General features: G+C 45.7%; 1 protein-coding gene across 10 annotated transcripts in view; it reads left to right on the forward strand.

Moving 5' to 3' along the window:
• ZNF516 (zinc finger protein 516) overlaps positions 1 to 21947 on the forward strand; it is a 138823-nt gene that overhangs the window by 16082 nt on the left and 100794 nt on the right. The window contains exon 2 of one of the 10 annotated variants that reach the window (XM_077975136.1): positions 4982 to 5026. The exons of 8 other annotated variants lie outside the window; for them this stretch is intronic. The gene's annotated coding sequence lies outside the window, so the exon portion shown is untranslated. Of the gene's footprint in view, positions 1 to 4973; positions 5027 to 21947 lie in introns of those variants that run through there. One more of the 10 variants, XM_077975137.1, reaches the window with a different exon arrangement.

Raw genomic sequence — 21947 nt, forward strand, 5'->3', positions numbered from 1 at the left:
GGGAATTGGTGGACACACTGAGGTATCCTGGTGATTGTTCCAGGTCTGTTCTGAGAAGGAACAAAAAGGTTTTCTCTTCCACAGTGGATCTCCCTCTTTTTTTTTTTTTAAAACAGAGTCTCACTCTGTCACCCAGGCTGGAGTGCAGTGGTGTGATCTTGGCTCACTGCAACCTCCGCCTCCCAGCTTCAAGTGATTCTCATGCCTCAGCCTCCCGAGTAGCTGGGATTACAGGCGCCCGCCACCACACCCAACTAATTTTTGTATTTTTAGTGGAGATGGGGTCTTGCCATGTTGTCTAGACTGGTCTTGAGCCCCTGACCTCAGGTGAACTGCCTGCCTCGGCCTCCTATAGTGCTGGGATTACAGGTGTGAGCCACCATGCGCAGCCCCACAGTGGATCTAAGTGAAAAGCTGCAGACTTAAGCATTTTAATAAACTTTGATACAGGACTGAAAGAGTACTGAAAGTGTATGTGAAATACACTCATTTTTCTGCTTTGCTAGAAAAAGTTTTTCTGCTTTTGAAGTTTTGGATCGTGAATGTATATATATTCTCTATGTCATCTCATAATAATTTTACATTCAGCCTATAAACTGTGTAAGGGATTTGTTATTCCTATTTTTTGCAGATTAAAAAATTGTTTATTTTAGAAAAGAGAGAATTGCGATACAATTCATTTAGGTAGATGTTACTTGTATATTAAGCCTTAAACCTTTTTTTTCATAATTTGCTGCATTTTAGTTTTGCTAACCTCGCAATATAAACAAGTTGACAAAACATAGAAACTCTTGACTTTGCTTAGGGATGGAGGAGTACCTGGAGTGAAAACCCCAAAGTTAATTTATTTCTTAACATTATTGTAGTGGTAGAACAGCAACAAAATACCCTTCCTGTTGAAGAAGGAATGTTTTATTGAGATGATGGTTTTACACATCTCCTCTCCCCGCATTCTTCATCGATGAATTTGTCACCGTCTTGATGAATCTGTCACTCATTTGTCCTAAAGATCTGAAATACAGTAAAAGCTGGAGTAAAAGTTAGTACACTTTCTACTGTGTACCAGAGTTTACAAAAACATTTAAGTTTGGGGCTTTTCGCTTAGGAGATCCATTGGTGGGAAAGATAGCCTCTTTTTCCCTTCAGAATAGATCTGGAACAAAGTGTATTTCCTCAGCCCTTTTTAAGTAGGTCATTTAGATATAATAATTAAAAAATGGATAACAATACTGGTTCAGAAAAGCTGTTTCTCAGAAGGAAGAGTGAAGTAACTCAAAGCAAACCAAGCTCCTGTAAGAAGATGCTTCTTAAGGAGATGAGAATTAAGTGCAGTGTAATGAGTTTGCATTTCTTTGTTTCAGCAGGTTTGAGTGTTGTTTGTGTCTTATTCCCATGCTACTGGGAATTACAGTGAGATAAAAAGGAATCCTTTCCAGTGGGCCATTTTGTGAGTGTTTGAGAACGTGTGGGGTGGTTTGGAAGCCAAGTGGAAGGGAAAATATAGGGGGTTTGAAGTACAAAATTGCAAGAGAATCACATTTTGTTGATGTGTCTTTAAAAGTGCCACAAAGTAAGCACAAAAACCTGACCTTGTTTTTCCTGGACAGAACGACTCTCACCTTTTGTCCCGTGTGTCTCAAGACTGCTGTTCAACTCAGTTTTGTCACATTTTCAAGGCTAAGGCAGAGTTAAATTGCTTCCTCATTGTGGGGCTGGGTCCTGTTCTTGGAGGTGACACTTCAGATTACCTGTTACTCCTGCTTGTGGATCTGATGTTCAGAGCAGCAAGTTCATTATTTTCACGGAGGGTCACTATTCATTCTTGTATATTAGTCACTGAAATGCTTCTTTTTATTGGTCAAATGATATTGACATAAACTAGAATTCTGTTTCCAGTCTTACTTGTGGAATTGCCGTATCAACGTTCAGAAAACTCATCAGACTTTTGAACATAAGATTGACTAGCGCATTCAGGTAGAATTACAAAGTCCAAATGATATGACTCAGCTGGGATAAAAAGTCCTGTTTTATCTTTTTTCTGTTTCAGTGACTCAGCAAAAACAGTGCTTTGGATCTACGCAAATGTAGGCAGAGGAATATTTCTGCTTAAAGGGAAAATGTAGACCTTTCCTTTTAGGACCACCGTTTATTAGTGGACCAGCCCAAAATTCTTTTCAGAGCTTTGCAAATCCGTCTGAGTCTCCACAAGTGCAATTTCATCTGTGGGTTCTTCTCTTGAAAGTGATTTAAGCCTCCATAGCAGGTCACCCCCGCCATACATCTGGGGGGCTCAAGAGCTTAGGCTGTGTCTATCCAGTCATGTGAAATTTATAGTTGCTCAGTTGCCTACAGTTCACCTAGTCAGGTGACTTCAGTATCACAATAAATGAAGGTGTTCTGATTAAAACATCCCTTTCTTAGACGAACCGTGACTGGTTTTGGAGGTTAGTAGAAAACTGACATAGAACTACAAGCTTACATGTAATCATTTGGCAGAATTTCTTTCATATTCGTTTGACCACTTTGTTTAATGTGCTTTAAGACGTCTGAAGTTGGAGCTTAGACTGTACACTGTGTCCTACTTTTAAATGAGAGGAGTTACAGTAGCTGAGAACAATCATATTCCCTGTCCTGCAGCTCCTGGATGTAGACACTTTTTTTGCTGGGAAGTGAGTTGATCTGAATGTCATTCTTCCAGGGAATTAATATGAAGCTCCCCATTTTAATTACTGAACCAGAATAAAACATTGACAGCTGGTACTCAAGGCCTTACTGTTTGTTTCTCTTGTATAAAGGGATCAAGATAGATAGAGGCACTTTGCGTTTAAGACATATACCGTGATTTTTCACAAAATGGTGTGAATATGTAGCACCTTTCTTTTCATACTATAAAAGGAAATGATGGTTGTGGAACTCACTGCAGATAATTCATTACTTGGTTTTCTGACCACAGATTTGTTTGGGTAATTTAGTTAGAGCCAAACACTTACGGCAACATTCTCCTTGCCCAAATTAAACCATTTCTTTTCAGATAATTGTACAAAGTGCATAGTTTATACACGACAAAGTCTTCATCATCTTGGCCATCAAGATATTTACAATCGAAAGAGGAAATTGCATTTTGAGGAGAAAGTGTGTTAGACATTTCACAACATGGGTGTAAGTTTATTTTGTGCAAGCTACTATTGAGTGCCTGCTCTATGCCAGTCACTGCATTAGGCATTTAAATACATTCGCTTGGTGAACATAGTAAGATCTTTAAATATATACGTTTTAAAGAATTTAAAATGGTACAACGTTCTATGAGTTTTTCTGCAACTGTTTTTTTAAAAATTTTGCATAACATTTCAGTGTATTCTCTTTAAGGCATGTATAGGGTGCTATTGTCTGTACACACCCTCAGTGGTTTCCGGATGCCCAGTGCCCACTATGGCCAGAGCATGGACCCACTGGCGCAGATTGGGTTTGTGAGCAGCCAGCAGGAGGTGCCCGTGTGTGCCAGCTGACTGCTGCCCTGTGGAACTGCCTTTCTCTGTCCTATCTCCTGTTGGACATTTGGGCTGCTACCAGCTTTCTCTTAGTGTGCAGGGAACTTTTCGGATATACGACTTTGCGCACTTGTGGGAGTATTTCTCTAGGATAAGTTCCCTGAGGTGGAATTTTGGGGATGGAGGGGCATTTTAATTGACAGATACTGCCAAATTTACCAACAAAGATAACAAAGTAACATTTTACATTCCCTGCAAAACTCGGTGTTTTCTGTTTGTCAACACTTGATATTATCAATCTTTTAAGTCTTGGCCAACGTAATAGAGGAAAATACCATTGCGTTTTAAAAATTGTAAGTGATTATGAGGATTTCTTAATGTTTATTGCTCGTTTTATCTCTCTTGTGAATCACCTGTTAATTTGTCACATTTTCCAGTGAAGTTATTCATGATTTGTTGATTTATAAGAATATTTTGTTTATTGGGGATAATAGTCTTTTGCTTATGAGTTACAAATATGTTTTTGGGTAACTAGTTTTGTATCTTCCATCACATATATTTTCAAGATACAGAAACATTCAGGTAGCCTATATGTGAGTTGTTTCTTAAAATGTGTGAAAGATTTCAGGTGTAGACTTGACTCATCTCTCACGTTTGGGTGGGTGGAGGAGAGAGCTCTGGTTTCTTGCTTGAATATTGGTCTGTTTACGTTTTTTGTCCCTGAGTGAATTTTGGACAGTTAGATTTTATTAGAAATTTTTTTTTTTTTTTTTTTTTTTTTTTTTTTTTTTTGAGACGGAGTCTAGCTCTGTCACCCAGGCTGGAGTGCAGTGGCCGGATCTCAGCTCACTGCAAGCTCCGCCTCCCGGGTTCATGCCATTCTCCTGCCTCAGCCTCCCGAGTAGCTGGGACTACAGGCGCCTGCCACCTCGCCTGGCTAAGTTTTTGTATTTTTAGTAGAGACGGGGTTTCACCGTGTTAGCCAGGATGGTCTCGATCTCCTGACCTCGTGTTCCGCCCGTCTCGGCCTCCCAAAGTGCTGGGATTACAGGCTTGAGCCACCGCGCCCGGCCAGAAAATTTTTTTTCATCCATATTAACAAATGTATTAACCTAGAGTTTGAAAAACATTGTATGATTTTTTTTTTTTAAATTTTTCTTCTGTCTGTGGTTATTAGACCTAATTCCCCCCAACCTCTTTTTTCTTCTTGATTAGGCCAGCTAGTTATTTATCTCATTCATTGGGCTTATCATAGAGCCAATTACTGATTTTGTGAATCAGTTTTACTGTATTTTTTCTTATTTACTGTTACTCTTTAAAATTCAAATTTAAGGGTTTTATTGTAATTTTTGTTGCTGGTTAAATTGAATATTTATTTTTAATTACTGTAGCAAGTCATTAGAGTTTATTTTAGCTTTCTTGTGTACCATAAATTTGACACTGGTACTTTGAAGAGAGTTTGCAGTTTCACTTTGATTTTTTCTTTGTTTCAGGAGTTGTTACAGAGAGTTTAGAATTTTCCAAACGGCTGAACTTCCGTGAGTGTTGTTCTTGTTTTTGCTTGTTGTTAATTTTTAGTATCATGGTGCTGTATTATGGAGCTCCTGGGACCTGTACTGTTCCAAATTTATGGAACTTTTAGAGCCTTCCTTGTGGTTAATATGGAGGCATTTGATGTTCTATTGCCAATTTAGCAAAATGGCAAATTGTGGAGTGTGATACTCGTATATTAGATAAGCCTTACTTTAGTTTTCAAGCCCTCTATTTCTTATTACTTTTGCTTACTTAATCCGCCATGCTTACGAGAGATTTGCCAATTTTTCCAGATCATTTTTCTCTGTTTATCTTTCCAGGTATTCACTGTGGCTGTTTCTAAATGTATTTTATTCTGTGTTTGTGGTATTCTGTGTTATTTGACTTGAAAGTATAGCGTAACTACAGCTGGGGAAGGGGTGCTTTCCTGTAATCCCAGCTTCTTGGGAGGCGGAGGCAGGAGGATTGCTTGAGTCCAGAAGTTTGAGGCCAGCTTGGGCAACATAGTAAGACCCTGTCTCAAAACATTCCCCCACCCACAAAACCAATATTAGGATAATTATATCTTCTTTGTGACTTCTACTTTACCCTTTATAGTTATAAGATAACCTCTTTTTTTTGTTTTGTTTTTGTTTTTGAGACGGAGTCTCGCCGTGTCGCTCAGGCTGGAATGCAGTGGCACAATCTCAGCTCACTGCAAGCTCCGCCTCCCAGGTTCACACCATCCTCCTGCCTCAGCCTCCTGAGTAGCTGGAACTACAGGCACCCGCCACCATGCCCGGATAATTTTTTGTATTTTTAGTAGAGATGGGGTTTCACTGTGTTAGCCAGGATGGTCTCGATCTCTTGACCTCGTGATCCGCCCACCTCAGCCTCCCAAAGTGCTGGGATTACAGACGTGAGCCACCGCCCCTGGCCAACTACTTTTGTATAATTGCCTTTTGTGACCACACATTAAACTTTTAATGATATTTTTTCCATGTTGCTTTTGTTCGTATTTTTCTGATATATTTTTCTCTATGTGTCCTGCTTTTCTGAGTTCCTTAGTCATAGGTGTTTTTTTTTTTTTTTTTTTTTTTTTTTTCCAGACAGCAAAAGTCAATGTAATTTTTAACCCTATCGTGGAGTCTTTTTTTAAATAAGTAAATGAGTTTATTCCATTTATATTTATTTCTGAAACTGACTTGGTCTTCTTTCCTAATTAAAGAAAAAAAAAACTTTTGTGTTGTACTTCCTCCCTTTTTCTTCTTTTCTATTTATTGGAATATGAATTATGTTTCTTGTCCTTTATTAAAATCAGAAAGCATATAGAAAGCATATCCTGCTTTTGGTTCCACTAGTGGCTATATTTATAATGTTTTCTTAAAGCTGTATTTCTTAATGTTTTAACATCAGTAATAATACAATTTGACTTCCCCTTTGGGAAAGAAGTTAGAACACTTCTGTTACCTTCCTCTTCTTTCCCCATCTCCTCCCGCTTCCACATTGCTATTGTCATTCCTTTTTTGGCTGTTTTTTTAGTTTGTTAGTATTAATTATTTTTACATGACATAGTTTTTATTTCAAGACATGTAAGAATCACATGGTTATTTTACGTGTAGATCGCAGTTATTTGGATGTAATTCTATTTCTATTTATTTCCTTGCTTACTGGATTTAGTGATCATTGCAGGATTTTATTATTGCTTTTTCTTCCTGTGAGGCCTTCATTTGGAGCCATCCTGTTTGACCCGATGACGTTTCCAGGTTGCTCTTAAAGGACTCTGGTGAGGACACTGGTCCTTATGGAAGAGTTAGCCTGAGCTGGGTGAGAATCCAAGCAACAGAAAAGTGGCTCAGAGCTCAGGAGAGCTGAGGAAATTTCATATTGCTGAAGCCAGAGGTGCATACATGTGTGTGTTCATACATGTGAGTGCCGTGTGCAAGTGCATATGTGTGTAAGTGTGCCTGAATGCATGTGTGTATACAGACACATACACATGCGAGTATCCACACGTGTAAGTGCACCTATGTGTAGGTACATGTTTGCAAGTGTGCACGTGTAGTGAGCCTGTGCAAATGCGCACACACACATGCAAGTGTGCACATGCATGTCAGGGATGGCGGGCGTGTCTGGGTGGTAGCCAAGAGCTGATGTTTGAGAGGCCGTTAAAGACCACATCATCTTGACTGTGAATTGTCTTGAAGAATATGGACTCTGTCCCAAAGGCAATGGGAAGAGATGTTGTGGAGGGTCCCTCAGCCAGTCTACAGCAGGGAGGAAGCGTCACAGGCCAGGGACACTGACCAAGGGACCAGCAGGAGGTTTCTGAAGGGAAGATGATTCGATGGTTCAGAACAGGAAGAGGATGGAGCTCTGGGCTGGATTTGTGACTGAGAAACTGGAGCAGAGTGCCCTGATTCTGACTTGGTTCATTCCGGAAGGTCTAGAGTCTGTAAGACTTGGTCATCTGCTGGATGCGTCGTGAGGGAGGGAGGGTGTAGGGCAGCTGTTGTATTCCTGGGTAGGACTCTGCAGGGACACAGTCCTAGTGGGCATGATGTCCTGGAGCGAGACATCCAGGGTAGACACTTCAGGTGGGGCCGGAGTCCCAGAATAGCTTCCATCTGCCATGGGTGTCTTGGGGGCACCTGCAGTAAGATAGGGATCTTAGGGTGTGTAGCCTCCACGGACTGGCAGCATGACTGTGTGCTGGACTCAGCTCCTGGGGGAAGTCGGCTCCAATTCTGGGATCTCCCAGTCAGCGATGTGACAGGATCTAGCGTCACAGGATCTAGCGAGGCTCCGACTGGTGCTGGGCTGAGGCCCAGCTGTCTTGTGTGGAGTGTTTCCACCAGTGGTGGCCTGTGGACACCAGAAATGCTGTTCACGTGGGCCCACCGCAGGTCAGAGAACTTCTGAACTAGAAAAGGCTTCACAATTTGTCCATTACAAATGACACATTTCACAGATGGGAAAAACAAGGGCCAAAGAAGAGAATGACCCATCTAAGGCCACATGCCTGACTAGAGAAATGAGAGTTGGCCCAGGAATCAGTCCGTGTCTAGAGTTGCTTCCCTCTCTTGCCAGGTGTCAGAGGTGATTCAGGAGCTGCAGCAATCCATTCTGTCACCTTTTTCAGGAAAAAAGTAAGGCGGAGAAGTCCCTGAAATAATACGTCTTTTTTCTGTGTTGAGGATGTGCTCAGTATAATAATCATCTGAACCGGTATGCCAGATATGCATACTTTTAGAATTATTCCTGACAAGTGTTTCATAATACCATCTTTATCTGTCTTTCTTACTTCTTCTGCCCAACAGATTGGTGAGGAATACTGTAAATCATATTTTTGACGCAGGTAAAAAAGTATCTGAAAGATGTTTTTAAAAAATTAATCCACTTACAAAAATATCTTTGAAGAAAGAAAACTGCTCAGGAAGGAGAAAGGAATAGAAAAGAAATGTAAAAAATCAGGTTTTTGTGGAACTGTTTTTCTTTTTTTTTTTTTCCCTCAGCCTCCCGAGTAACTGGGACTACGGGCGCCCGCCACCATGCCTGGCTAATTTTTGTTGTATTTTTAGTAGAAACAGGGTTTCCCTGTGTTGGCCAGGATGGTCTCGATCTCCTGACCTCGTGATCCACCCACCTCGACCTTCCAAAGTGCTGGAATTATAGGCGTGAGACACCGCGCCCAGCCCTGTGGAATTGTTTTTATGTGCAGGGCAAGCCTTACAGTAAGTAGGGATTTATAGAAAATCATAGATAAGAAGTCCTTAATGAATTAGGATAGAACTTCAGCGATTTTGGCCAAGGGTGGTTGGTTGTAAAATGTTTGTAACAAAAATCAAATGGAGTAAAATTCTCAGAATAAACAGAATAGGGTTCGTATGGAATTTCCAGTCAGGAAGAAGCAGGACATTCCAAAGCTGATTTATATAAGGGCTCCTTGGATCAGAACAGTGCAGTGTCCGTTAAATGTCGCATCTAAAATAACTTCAGCTTGGAATTTCTTAAGCAGTTAGTGCAAAAAGAATAACTCTGTTAAAGCATACTTGTGTTGGGTAGAAATATTCCCTTAATGGAACTTTTCTGTATGTATATGAATTAGAGTTGTATCCTGACCACTTGTGATTTTTTCCCAATCTGAGTTAAAAGTTGGGGGGAACACCCCACGCAAAGGGAAGCTGCACATTTGTTAGCTCAGATAACAGCAGTGAACGTGAACTGTCAAAGCGGGTAATCCACAAATAGGCAAATCTGAGAACGTGAAAACTGGCTCTCCCATCTAGAAAAATTGTTTTGTTTTGTTTGTATAAATGGTTTATGGATTCTGGTGATGACCTCTGATGATCCTTATTTGGGATAATACCGTCTAAAGATGAACATATTTCATGTAGTATTAACAGTAGATTATTGACTTAAGTGCCTTATAAATATTATCTCATTTATATTTTATAATGATTTCCTGAGTATAATTTTGAAGCATTTCAAATGATTTTAAGCATTTAAAACCTATATTTTTTGTCTTGTGTTTTTTATTGTGATAAAATATATGTAACATAAAGTTTGCCATTTTAGCTATTTTTAAGTGTACAGTTCAGTGCCTGTATTTTTTTTTATAATTAATGAATTCTAGTTGAAAGAAACATGAGGCAGCTCTGTCTGCTTTTCTGAGTACAGTGGTTTAACCTTTCAGATTCCGGGACTTTCTAACGGAAGAAGATAAAAATAGAAAATGAAATTTTGATTTAATCCCAACATTAAATTATATTTTTAAAAAATTAAACTTTTTGGTCAGAAGACTAAAGTTACCATAATTCATTTTATCTAAAAAGTGAGTCTCCTCCTTTATCCCAACCCAATAATTTTAATTTCTTCTTACACTGAAAGAAAGCTCTTTTATCCTGAATGTAGTGGTGGAAACTATTACTAGATCTTTGGTTATTTCAAAGTAGAAAGGAAAATATGTAACCTAAAATCATGAGTGCCTTCTTTTAACTGTCCATTTTGTGGGATGTATACATTCAGAGATATTTATTAAAACTTATTTTTAAAAAGCCCTCTAAATATAAAGATATAATGAGGGTGGCTTTTTTAGTAATACAAAAAATAGGACTGCAAATCCTTAATAATCATATGTTTGGGGTGTAATTTTGGGCTGGTGATTTCACCACACTGCACAGTTGACTAATTTTATATTTTGCTGGGAGAAGGCGAAAACTTTCTTCCAGTAAAGGGAACATTCGCACACCCTGATTTGACTACCTCGGTTATTTATATTCAGGCATAAAGAGCTAAACATGTGGAAACATCATGACTTCATTACAAAAACCAAAACTATTCAAGACTGAACTTTAAATGCCTTTAAAATGGGTCTGGGAAATTGGAGACATTAGAACTCTTCAGACCTGGAGGCTGTCACCAAGTGCTTCTTTGTAGCAGCGTGGTGGTTTAGCGGTTCAGGACCTTCCATTGTTGAAGGACATGTAATATACAAAGGAGTGATAAATAAAGTCCTTGCAACAAAGACTCTTTGAGGACTAAACAAGGAAGTAATGGGGAAGATGGCTCAGCATTTTAAGTTATTCCTCTAAAGTGAGAGTTTTCAGGGGTGTCAATATTTTGGCTTCCCCAGGCCAGGCTGGCGGAAGAGGAGCTCTCTTGGACCACACATAAAAGATACTAACACGGCCGGGCACGGTGGCTCATGCCTGTAATCCCAACACTTTGGGAGGCCAAGGTGGGTAGATCACTTGAGCTCAGGAGTTTGAGACCAGCCTGGCTAACATGGTGAAACCTCATCTCTACAAAAAATACAAAAAAAATTAGCTGGGTGTGGTGGTGCACACCTGTAGTCCCGGCTGCTCAGGAGGCCGAGGTGGGAGGATTGCTTGAGCTTGGAAGGCAGAGGTTGCAGTGAGCCAAGATTGCACCACTGCACTCCGGCCTGGGCGACAGAGTGAGACCCTGTCTCAAAAAATAAAACCAACCAACCAACCAAACAAATAAAACTAGTGATAGCTGATGAGCTTAAAAAAAAAACCAGCAGAGAAACCTCATAATGTTTAAGAAAGGTTATGAATTTGTGTTGGGCTGCCGCGGGTTGGACAGACTTGGACTTTAAATTGCCCAGAAAGCGAGCGTGATTGTTTTTCTTACTAAAGGAGTATAGGCTGCTCCAAATCACACACAAGTGTTGTAGGACATTGATGGCCAATCTTAATTTTGATATGTCTAATTTTAGATAAACATAAAAAATGCATTTCTGTGTACATAGAGAACAGAAGTTCTCTATTTCTCAACCTTTTTGATCCATCAGAGCCAGAGAATCTCCTGGGGTGCCTTGAGCAGCCCGAAATGGTCAGTTCACAGATAGGCACAGGCTGGCTGGGGTGTGTTGGCTGCTGCTGGGAGTCCCGCAAGGCCGTCTGTCGTGTGCTGTCCGTGGGGAGATCTGGAATACGCCACAGCTACTCTTGCTTGCAAGGCTGCCTGGGATGACAGCGGGACTTGGCAGTCAGCAGAGAGTAAGTTGAAGCACTCATTTGTGTCCTTCGTTTATTACTTTATATGTAGCTGCCCTGAGGGGGATGGGATGCATATAGTTATTCGATAACTGGACTTGAATTTATTTGGTAAAGAAAACTCAGGAATCGAACGGGCTTACAGTTTGAACATGCCTGCAAATGCAGGAAATTGCTAAACTTCTGCTTTGAAAATGAGGCGGCCCATGTAGATTGCAACATGCTTTTGAGGTGTGGCCTTTGAGTGGGCTGGGGCTGTTGTCTTTCTCAAGATCCCAGTTAGGAAGGAGCAGCAGGGACTCCGCTCTGGTTTGGACCTCCCCGCCACCACCTTTTCTCCGAAGCCTTGGTGTCCCCTCCTTGCCTGAGCACTTACCTGCAGCCTCCAGGAAAGCCCAGCACCTGTGGACTTTGTAATTCCAGCACTGCCCCCGAGGTGTGTTTAGCATCTAGTTAGGGCGAGAGAGATCTCAGGGCAGAGCCTTTGCCCCAATCATTTCCTCTCTGGGACGAGAGACATGCAGGACTTCCTGCCAGCCCAGAGGGGCTGTGAGCTGCACGTTCAGCGAGGCCAAGGCTGCCTCTGCCTGATTTTACTTCCCAGAGGCCAGCGTCTCCTGGGTTTTCCCTCTCTGGGGCCCCCACGCCTCCCGGGGCCTTTTGCCTGAACCTCTGGGTGGTCCCTCCCTGTGAGACTGCAGAACCGGGGTCCTGCCCCAGGGCCTCCCCTTCCCGTGTTTGCTCCCTACGTTCACAAGCCTGTGGCATCGCCGCCATAGACTCCAGGTCCTGGTGACATCCTGGTGAAGGGACTTCTGTGTCATCCTGTCTCCTGTTGTGTCAGCTGTGCGTGTCCCAGCAGGGATGACCCTCGCCCCCTGTGCACATCCAGGGTCCCTCCTCCACTTTTCCAGCCCCTGCTCCAGACACATGTGCCCACTGGGTGTCTTCCCTCACACCCATCCCAGGCTTGGCTGGCAGGCGCCACTGCGTACCCCGTGCCACGCTGTCTAGACAGCCTGTCCACAGGGCCTCTTTCTCCCTGACTAGATCTCCTGGAGATGTGTGGCCCCGGCACCTGCAGGGAGCACTTGGGTCCGGCTGTACCAGCCAAGCAGCCTCTTTGGTGTCCCCGCCGTCCCACCTGGCTTGGTCCTTGTGGGCCTCCCAGATGCTGGTAGGCTGGCGAGCATGCAGAGCCTCGGCCTCCGGGCCAGCATCCCGTTTGCGTGGCAGCATGGGTGCGCCATTATGGGAGTGGGGAACTGACAGAGACCTAAATGCTGTTCTCAAGGGGCAGGACGTCCTGAGACTCCCAAGGGAATGGAGTCTCTGGTGCAAGGACCCTCCCTGTGCCGCTGCCTGCGAAGCAGCAGAGAGTGAGGTGGCTGCCTCGGGTGGGATGGAGTCTATCTGTGAGAAGCATCCTAGGAGTAAACCCAGTAATTAGTGTCGTAAATAAAATCTCTCCGAGATCCTGAATTAACATCGCTCCCAAGGGAATGTGATGGTTTCCAGCATGGCTTAGACCGTCACCCAGGGATGTTAGAAGTAGGGGGAAGAAACAGTTGATCGTCAAAAAATGCATCGAGAGGACTGCTTGGGACCTCTTTAAATTTAAAATGGTGTGTCTCTGGCCAGCAGAAGTTTGAACTGGGAAGTGTGTTGAACAGAAGGGTTTGGGCGCAATCTAGGCATTCCTGGGATTTCACCTTTGCTGTCCCAGGAGCTCATTTGGGAGCCTGTGCTGCGCTCGGCTCCTTCTTCCAAGTCCCTCCTGGTCCCTGACGGCTCCTTGGTCCATCTCTGTTTCCGTGACCATCACACTTCTGAGGAGGACTGGCCGGGCGTTTTGTGGAACCCATAAGCTCCAGGTCCTGGTGATGTCCTGGTGAGGGGACTTCCGTGTCCTCAGTTTGGGTTCTTGCGTGTTTTCCGATTGGTTAGTCCAGGGTAATCATTCTTGGGAGGAAGACCCGCAGGGGAGAGGCCCTTCTCATCACAGCACATCAGGGGTTGGTCTTTAAACGTTTGTTTGTATTTTTGCCTCTTTCCAGCCCTGCCTTTGTCTGTTACTGGTGAATACATCCGAAAGTAAAGGTGTAAAGTTTCTTCCCTGTCTGTCCGTGGAACCTGTAGCATTTCTCCCATGTGCCGTCCAGGGATGCTGCAGGGTCCGACTTCCTCGGACATAGATGGGCCCCCTTGGCCCAAGGGAAACAGATTTTTAAAAAGGCCTCTTTCTCCTTTGAGTTTCCTTGACTAGAGCATCTCTCCTTTTCTGCTGTGGAAGAGTAAGGTCATTTTTGTTTCTTCTGCCCTGTTCCACCTGTAACTGCCAGGTCTGAAGCTGGTGCCCAGGGGCAGGAAAGCATCTCTGCACGCGCATAACCCTGAAACCTTGGTCTCAACCCCTGTGGCCTGTGGAAGAGGGGAAACTAAGCCAGAAAATAGCTTGTGCTTAGTTTAAAAAACTGACACATGTTGAAGACACGGTGTCCAGCAGATAGCGTGGATGACCACACCATTTTGGTGCACGATGCATGCCAGCCTTGAGCTGTGCGGCGAGCCCTGGGCCCTGGCGGCTCCCCTCGAGGTTGCCTGAAGGTGAGGAGGGTGGAGCTGCCCTCATCGGATGCACGGCTGTATCCCTGGGGTCGCATTCCAGTAGTTTCTCTGCATCACTAAAGATACTGGGGCTCTGGCATCCATTCCCACTTGGGCTCCTCCAACCGCATAAGGCTCCCATGATTCATCCCCCACCCTTCAAAAGATGCCTTGACTAAATCATAAAAAAAGGAGACTTTTTAACTTTTCCGTAAGTGAGATGACAAGGCTGGGGGTGCCAGAGAGGCCTTGCAAGTCCAGGAGGCCACTGTCCCCTGTCACTGCGCATCACCCTGCCTTTCCACATAGGTCTGGGGGCTCTGCACCTCTGTCTCCATGACTCTTGGGATTTCCCAGCGATGCTTCTGAGAAATCTGACTGCCAGCTTGAGACAGCAAAGGTGCCGGTCATGCCATGCCACCTGTGAGTCCCACTTCTTTTTTTTTTTTTTTGAGACTGAGTCTCACTCTCTCGCCCAGGCTGGAGTGCAGTGGTGTGATCTTGGCTCACTGCAACCTGTGCCTCCTAGGTTCAAGCAATTCTTCTACCTCAGCCTCCCGAGTAACTGGAACTACAGGTACACGCCACCACACCTGGCTAATTTTTTTTGTATTTTTATTACAGACCGGGTTTTACCGTGTTGGCCAGGCTGGTTTTGAACTCCTGACCTCAAGTGATCCACCTGCCTTGGCCTCCCAAAGTGCTGGGATGACAGGTGTGAGCAACCGCGCCCAGCCTTGAGTCCCACTTCTGAGACTCTAGATGGAGAAACGTTGCATGATGCTGTAAAGAACGGGAAGTGATGGGGAGATCTTGTTTCGGTGGATCTTCATCTTTTTTCTTTTTGAAAAAGCGTGTATAATTCAGGACTGAGAACAAGCTTTGAAGTACTGCTTATTGCTCATGCAGTGGAAATGGTTTATTATGAATATTTTGTAAGTGTCCATTTTAAAGCTCGCTGTCAAATCTCTTGGGAATGACTTTCAAGTCTGGTGAGAGCTGTGCCACACCCTGAAACATTTGGGGATTTCGTGGTCCCAGGTTTACGTGGGACACCTATTTCAGTGGGCATGTCTGCATTGTGGTCACAGACTGGTTCCCCAGTCCCCGGTCTGTTTGTAAACTCAGATGCTGCAGGGGAAGGTGGGGAGGTGCTGCCCCACAGAGCCATCTCCAGGAAGAGCAAGAGCCACCCAGGGGCCTGGCATTTCTGGCGGTCGGCAGTGTGACGTGCACACCAAGCACAGGCCATGCCAGGAGCTCAGTGCATATGCATAGCAGGTGTTCCCTGGTGACGTTTTAATAGCCTGGATTGACAACCAAATGCAGATTGTTCCGCTGCTACAGTTAGGCGTCCTCCTGGTTACCTCTGCTGCCGAGTTTGTGCTGTGACTGTTGAACGCTTCTCCTGCTCCTGGCTGCCCCTCACAGATGTGGGAAGTCCTATTAGAAACCGCACTCTGTGGGATTTTGCTAGCAGCCCCACTTGGGGTGATTTAATTCATTCTGAAAATAACTACGGTAGCCCCAGAAAGTCCTTGGGCATTGTCTTAATTTTTCTTAAAGAGAAGCAGTGGCAAACGGTTCTTAAAAACATAATTCGATGAATACTAAACTTTTCATCATTTCAGAATCTGAGAGAGGCCGAGTGGAGTTCGGTCCTTCTCTGAACAGTTTTAGCTGAGAGTACCAGCATCCAACTGGGAGCATTGTCTTTGCGTTTCCACATTCCCAGGAAAGCCCAGGTAGGTGCAGTTGGATCACCTTCCTGTCAGTCCGTCCGACTGCTGTTTCACAGACCTGCAGTTTTGATCAAGCTTAAAACAACAGTTTTTACTTTGTGGTGTAGGGTTACTTTTCTTGGCATAGCTAGAAAAATGTAAAATGATGGTAAATAGAATAAAACTAATTAAACCAGAGCACATAACTGTGAAGCTGCCTCCGTGGGCTACTTCGATGAGGACGTAGGGATCACAGTGTGAATGAGGGTTTTCGGCTGAAAAACAGCCAGTGTGAGCTGATCGTAGAACTTGGTGCTCCTGGGGCAGGGGTCCGTTCCTTTTTATGATCCGGAAAAGTATTGCTTGAGGACATTAGCTTGCGTATAAGACCCCCTTTCTTTTCTTGCCCAAGTTTGCACAGCTTATTAGAGTTGGGCGATGTTTTTGGGCAGACAGCTCTCTTCCCTTCTGGGAGGTGCCGGAGCAGAGCCGCCTGACGCAGTGATGGAATTGTGTGGTGCAGGCTTCATCTGCGTCCGCAGAGGGACAGGTTTCGGTTGCTACCAGGCAGGTCTTTAATGAGGTGGACCGCTCATCTCGCTGCTGAGACCTGCCCTGATGGCGATGTTCCTAAACTAAAGGGGCATTGGAGGAGTGCCTGTGTTGGACCGTAGGTCCTTTATAGGAACAGGAAGACGTGGTGTGAACTATCTTCTGTTGTTTCTCAGTAATTGATTGGGTCATCATTGGATTAAAGTAGCAAAATGGTTTTGGGTCATCGTTTAATTAGTGAAACGGTTTTCTTGGGATTCGGACAAAGCTGTCTCTGAGTTTTGCAAATCTGGAACTGCCGGTGCAGGTCCTGCCCACTCCCCACCACGATGGGGTGGCCTGTGGCGTGGAATTGTGTCCTGTGGGCATGGTCACCAGCACTCATCAGCGGAGGCTGGACAAACGCTTCTGTGGCAGAAACACTTTGAAAAAAAGGTAGATGCTGGAAGGAAGATACAAAATGTGATATTAATTTAAAAGGTAATCGGATGTGGGAAGGGTGGGAGCCCGGGCCCGCACGCTTGATCTCCAGGCTTGGGCAAGGTCATCTCCACAGAGTCAGAGTCAGAGGGTGGAGGAGATATCTCCCACACCCCATGCCTGCAGGGCTGGGCGCTGCACCTTTCCTGTCCGGGTGAGGCTGCCCAGGGTTTCTTGCCTGCTAGCTGGTCCGGCCCATGGTGGGCACTCGGGGGACACCTGTTGAGCATCTGATTAGACCTGGGCCCTTTACCTGTTGGCGACGAGCCTCAAGCTGGTTCCCGTGCGATCCCTGCATGTTTTTGGTACTGCTGAACCTCGGATGGACCCGTGCGATCCCTGCATGTTTTTGGTGCTGCTGAACCTCGGATGGACCCGTGCGATCCCTGCATGTTTTTGGTGCTGCTGAACCTCGGATGGACCCGTGCGATCCCTGCATGTTTTTGGTACTGCTGAACCTCGGATGGAGACCTGAAGAGGAAGGAATCTTGAATTTGCCAAGCGCCTACTGTGTGCCAGGCACCTGTTTAAGCACCTGATGTATGTTTTCTGATTTTACATTTGGGTGGCAAGATTGCAAAACGTTTGTGTCCTATAAATGAATTTCCGACAATCGCAGAAATTATAGGTGACAAATGACTCCCTCCACCCCCAAATTTCCTCTAAGGGCCACATTAAATAGGGTGATTCAGGGCTTCTCAAGTGGTGTAGACCAACAGCTGGGTCCCAGGTGTGTGGAGATGCTGGTTCCCTGGGCCATCGTGGTCGGGGAGGCAGCAGAGAGTGGGAAAAGTGGCGTGTGCTGCAGGGCTCGGAGGAAGCCAGCATGGTTTTCACAGTGACCAGTGTTCTGTTAGAGGCACCGGCCTCACCGTTGAATGGTCAGTGTGCGGTGATGAGGGAGCGTCCAGGAGGAGCTTGGCTTAGGCAGGTAAGTCAGCCCTGTTCAGTATGTTGTTATTCTCATTTATTTATTTACTTATTTATTGAGACAGAGTCAGGCTCTGTCCCCCGGGTTGGAGTGCAGTGGCACGGTCTTAGCTCACTGTAACCTCCGCCTCCCGGGTTCAAGTGATCGTCCTGCCTCAGCCTCCCAAGTAGCTGGGATTACAGGCATGCACCACCATGCCTGGCTAATTTTCTTTTGTAGTTTTAGTAGAGAGGAGGTTTCACTGTGTTGGCCAGGCTGGTCTCCCTGACCTCAATTGATCCACCTGCCTCGGGTTCCCAAAGTGCTGGGATTACAGGTGTGCGCCACCAAGGCGGGCAGTGTGTTGTTTAAAAAGGCCCTTCAATTACTTCTGGAAAACCAAAGGGGTAAGTAATTACCCGCCATGAACCAATGAGGCGATCATGTGGCGTGGCTTCTCCATTTTGGGAATTTTGAGTCTTATTTTCACTCTAGCTTTTTGCAAGTGGTTTCTGTCTTGGGGTGTGCTCTGGTGTCGCTTACACAATTCCAGAACCTCTCTAGCCCTGAACAGAAGCAGAGTAGAGCTGTCTACTTGTCTTTCATGAGCAACTGGGCTCGTTGAAAAAGGGAGGAAAACAGGATCGATCAGCCTCCCTTCCCCCCAGTTTTTGTTCCTGGTCGGTGGCCGACTTGCCAGCTGCTCAGAATGGTGGCCTCCTGCTTTGTGTTGATTTGGGGTCTTAGAGGGTCATAGGTGATGGCCACTGTGGTCGCTTTTGTAGCCTCTGGCGTTACTTTGTATTTCGATTGTACCCCTTTTATTGGAAGGTCAAGGAATGTTCTGACAACTCCAGAATGCTCATTCCAGGCACCAGAAGGTGGGGGCCTGGAAGGTGGGGATGGGGAGGCAGGGAGATAGGGAATGGGCTCACAGCCTTGGCGAGGGGTGTGGCTCACAGCTTGGACCCTCAGTGTCCTCGTCCGTCTCTCGGAGACGGAGGAGGGCCTTGGACGGTGAGTGCAGGCGGAGGACGGTGAGTGCAGGCGGAGGACGGTGAGTGCAGGCAGAGGCGCCTCCTGAGCTCTGTGCCAGGATGAGGATTTATGATTGCTCACAGCACCAGGAGTCACAGGAGTTCCGCCTGTTTCAGCCTTCGGATGAGTGTTGCCCCTTGCTGTGTTTGGTGGGCACATTCCGACGAACGAGTCCTGGTCCAGAAATGCAGTGCGGTGTTTTCTGGGCATTCTTCCCATTTGCTAGTGGAAGCATTCCTTGGCGTATGTTGATAGTGGTTAAAAGACGGCATTCTAGCACGGTGGACGTGATTCATTATTTGGGACTGCTGAGACAGACCTGCCCGATGCCAAGGAGGCTGCCTGTGTAAAGACCCCACCTGGCGTTTCTTTATCATCAGCATGTTCTTTCTTGTGCCTGCTGGATCGCCCGTTCTTATCCTGCCTGCCACCGTCTAGCCTCATCTCCGGGGGCCTGCAGTTAGCCCTGAATCTGCCCGTGTTGTGATGGGATACCCACTGCACTCCAGGAGCAGTGCCCGGTGTGGCATGAGGCTTCCCATTCTCCCTCTTGCCCTGCCACTTCCTGAAGCCCCGCGTCAGGTCCGGGGCAGGTTGGGCCACTCTGACTCGGGCTACGGAGCTGCTGGACTTTTTTTTTTTTTTTTTGAGACGGAGTCTCGCTCTGCTGCCCAGGCTGGAGTGCAGTGGCCGGATCTCAGCTCACTGCAAGCTCCGCCTCCCGGGTTCACGCCATTCTCCCGGCTGCTGGACTTTTAAAGGCTTGGTGTTGAGAAGTGTTACTGTTGGCATCATGGCAGACAGTGCTGGAATACCTTCCAAGGGAGGCGACACGGTCCCCGATGGGGTGCACACGGCCGCCGCATCCCGAAGGGCACAAATCCTGGGCCGAGCTCAGGGCCAGCTTGGCATGAGAAGCCTCCTTGGCTGGCAGTGGAGGGCTAGAGTTTTCTCCCACAACGGAGGCTAGGATGGCTGTCCTCAGAGAGCTTGGGTGCCTATGGAAGGGCGCAGTGATGTTGAGTGGATGGTGGCCATAGGTCAGGGCTGTCACTGGCCCAGGATTTCCCAAGCTGGCGCTGGGTCTAGTGTGCCTCCTGCAGTGACCGTGCATGGAAGAGAAGCTGAAGCTCAGGGTAGGGATAGAGCGCCCGACACACGAGAGGGACGGCAGGTGGGCCCAGCACCCCGTCACTGCTGCAGCGACTGACTCTGTGCAAAGCTGGTAATCCAGGCACATAGGCGCGAGTGTTGCTGGTAGGTTGTTGGAAGTGGACATGCGTGTTTGCCTCCAGGTAGGGTATTTGAATGAGTGCTTTTGTAGGTTAAGAGATCACACACATGTGCTCTCTCTCTCTCAGACACACACACCCTCAGGCGCACTAGCACATGCTCACACATGACACAGTCTCTGTCATGTCTACCCAACTGCTTCCACACTCACCGTTATACACTCTAACCCTTACGCGCAGGCATGCACACACATGACAGTGAGGCCTGGCATTGGCCGCAGCGCGTGCCCCCTCCTGTGGGTGCTGAGTGCTACTCCTGTGCCCTTGGTCCTCTCGGGGACGGGATTCCCTTCATACCTCTGTAGAAAATGCCCCCGACACATCTGTGTTGGGAGGGAGAGTGAGCCTCGTGCAGGATGCTTGCTTGGGAGAGAAGCACAAGAGTCTCTGAAAATAGGAACCTTTTAACTCCACCCCACTCATGTTTTCTTTTTCATAATTTTCCTCGCAAAGCATCTTTTTGTAAGGACTTGGGCCGGTCAGGAATTGGAGCTTCATGCACTGCAGGTCCGCAGTGCTGTCTGTAGGGTTTTGGAAACTGCAACTTTAAGTGAGAAACGATGTAAAATGAAACTCATGTTTCCTTTTCACATCAGCTTTAAAACAAAACGACTTTATCAAGGACTTCTGTTTGTCATTTCGCATCAAGTTGCAGTTTCCAAGAAGCTATAGATGATGTTAACTGGGGACTTACTGTGGCACTTATTAGCTAAGTAAAAGATGGCATTGAAGCGTCAGGAGAAAAATAGCCCTCTGCGTATTTAAAACCGTGGTACGCCTGATGTGTGAGGTAAACGTATCCAGCCGAGGTGGGTATCATTTCACATAAATAGCTGCAAAGTACATTGGGTCTTGAAGGTGAGAAGAAGCTTATCTCTGCAGAAGTAAAACAGTATTTTCCATTTGTGTCCTAGTGAGCTGCCTTTCAGAGTGGCATGGAAAGGAATTTTCCTGCTGGATTCCAAGACTGGATGGACATGTTCTTATAAAGGGAACCTCCTTGGGTTTAAGCAAATGTTGATTATTTCTGGCAGCCTTCTGTTCCTGAGACCCAAGTCAGTGGTGGGAGTTGCCCCCATATCACTCTTTTTTATTTTTATTTTGAGACAGGGTGTCAGTCACCCAGGATGGAGTGCAGTGGTGTCATCATGGCTCACTGCAGCCTCGACCTCCCCAGCGGCAGAGATCTTCCCGTCTCAGCCTCTTAAGTAGCTGGGACTACAGGCATGCGCCACCACGCTCGGCTAATTTTTATTTTTTAATCTTTATATAGAGATGGGGTCTTGTTTTTTTGCCCAGGCTGGTCTTGAACTCCTGGGCTCGGGTGATCCTTACGCCTCAGCCTCCCAAAGTGCTGGCATTACAGGCCCCGCCCACCTCCCTCTTTAAAGCATGATTTTGCACTTGGTTTTTAGTTTTGGAAGATTTCTTAGCATAGTTTCCCTTAAGGGATTTAAGAACTAGTTTGAGATAACTGCCCTTCTTAAAGAAAACAAATATGGCTCTGCTTATCAGAAGTGGAGTTATGTTCAGTTTAAGAAGGAGAGAAAGCTTAACATTGTTTATAAATCTTGAAGCTCCTTGAGAACTTTCCAGAAAGGAATCTTCCATGCAAGGAACATTTGTAGATCTTTTTCTTTGCCACATACGTGTGGTGTAATAAACGTATACTACACATGCTTAAAGGGGAATGTCTTTTTGTTCACTGCGTGCTGTCTTACTGGCAGGCCGCATAACCCTTCTGCGCTGTCAGCTTAATTTAGCCTGATGACAAATCTGAAGCCTGTGGTCTTCCCTTTCTGTGGCTTCCACTGTTGCAGATA

This window comes from Macaca mulatta, chromosome 18, assembly GCF_049350105.2.
Source record: "Macaca mulatta isolate MMU2019108-1 chromosome 18, T2T-MMU8v2.0, whole genome shotgun sequence".
Taxonomy (NCBI): Eukaryota; Metazoa; Chordata; class Mammalia; order Primates; family Cercopithecidae; genus Macaca; species Macaca mulatta.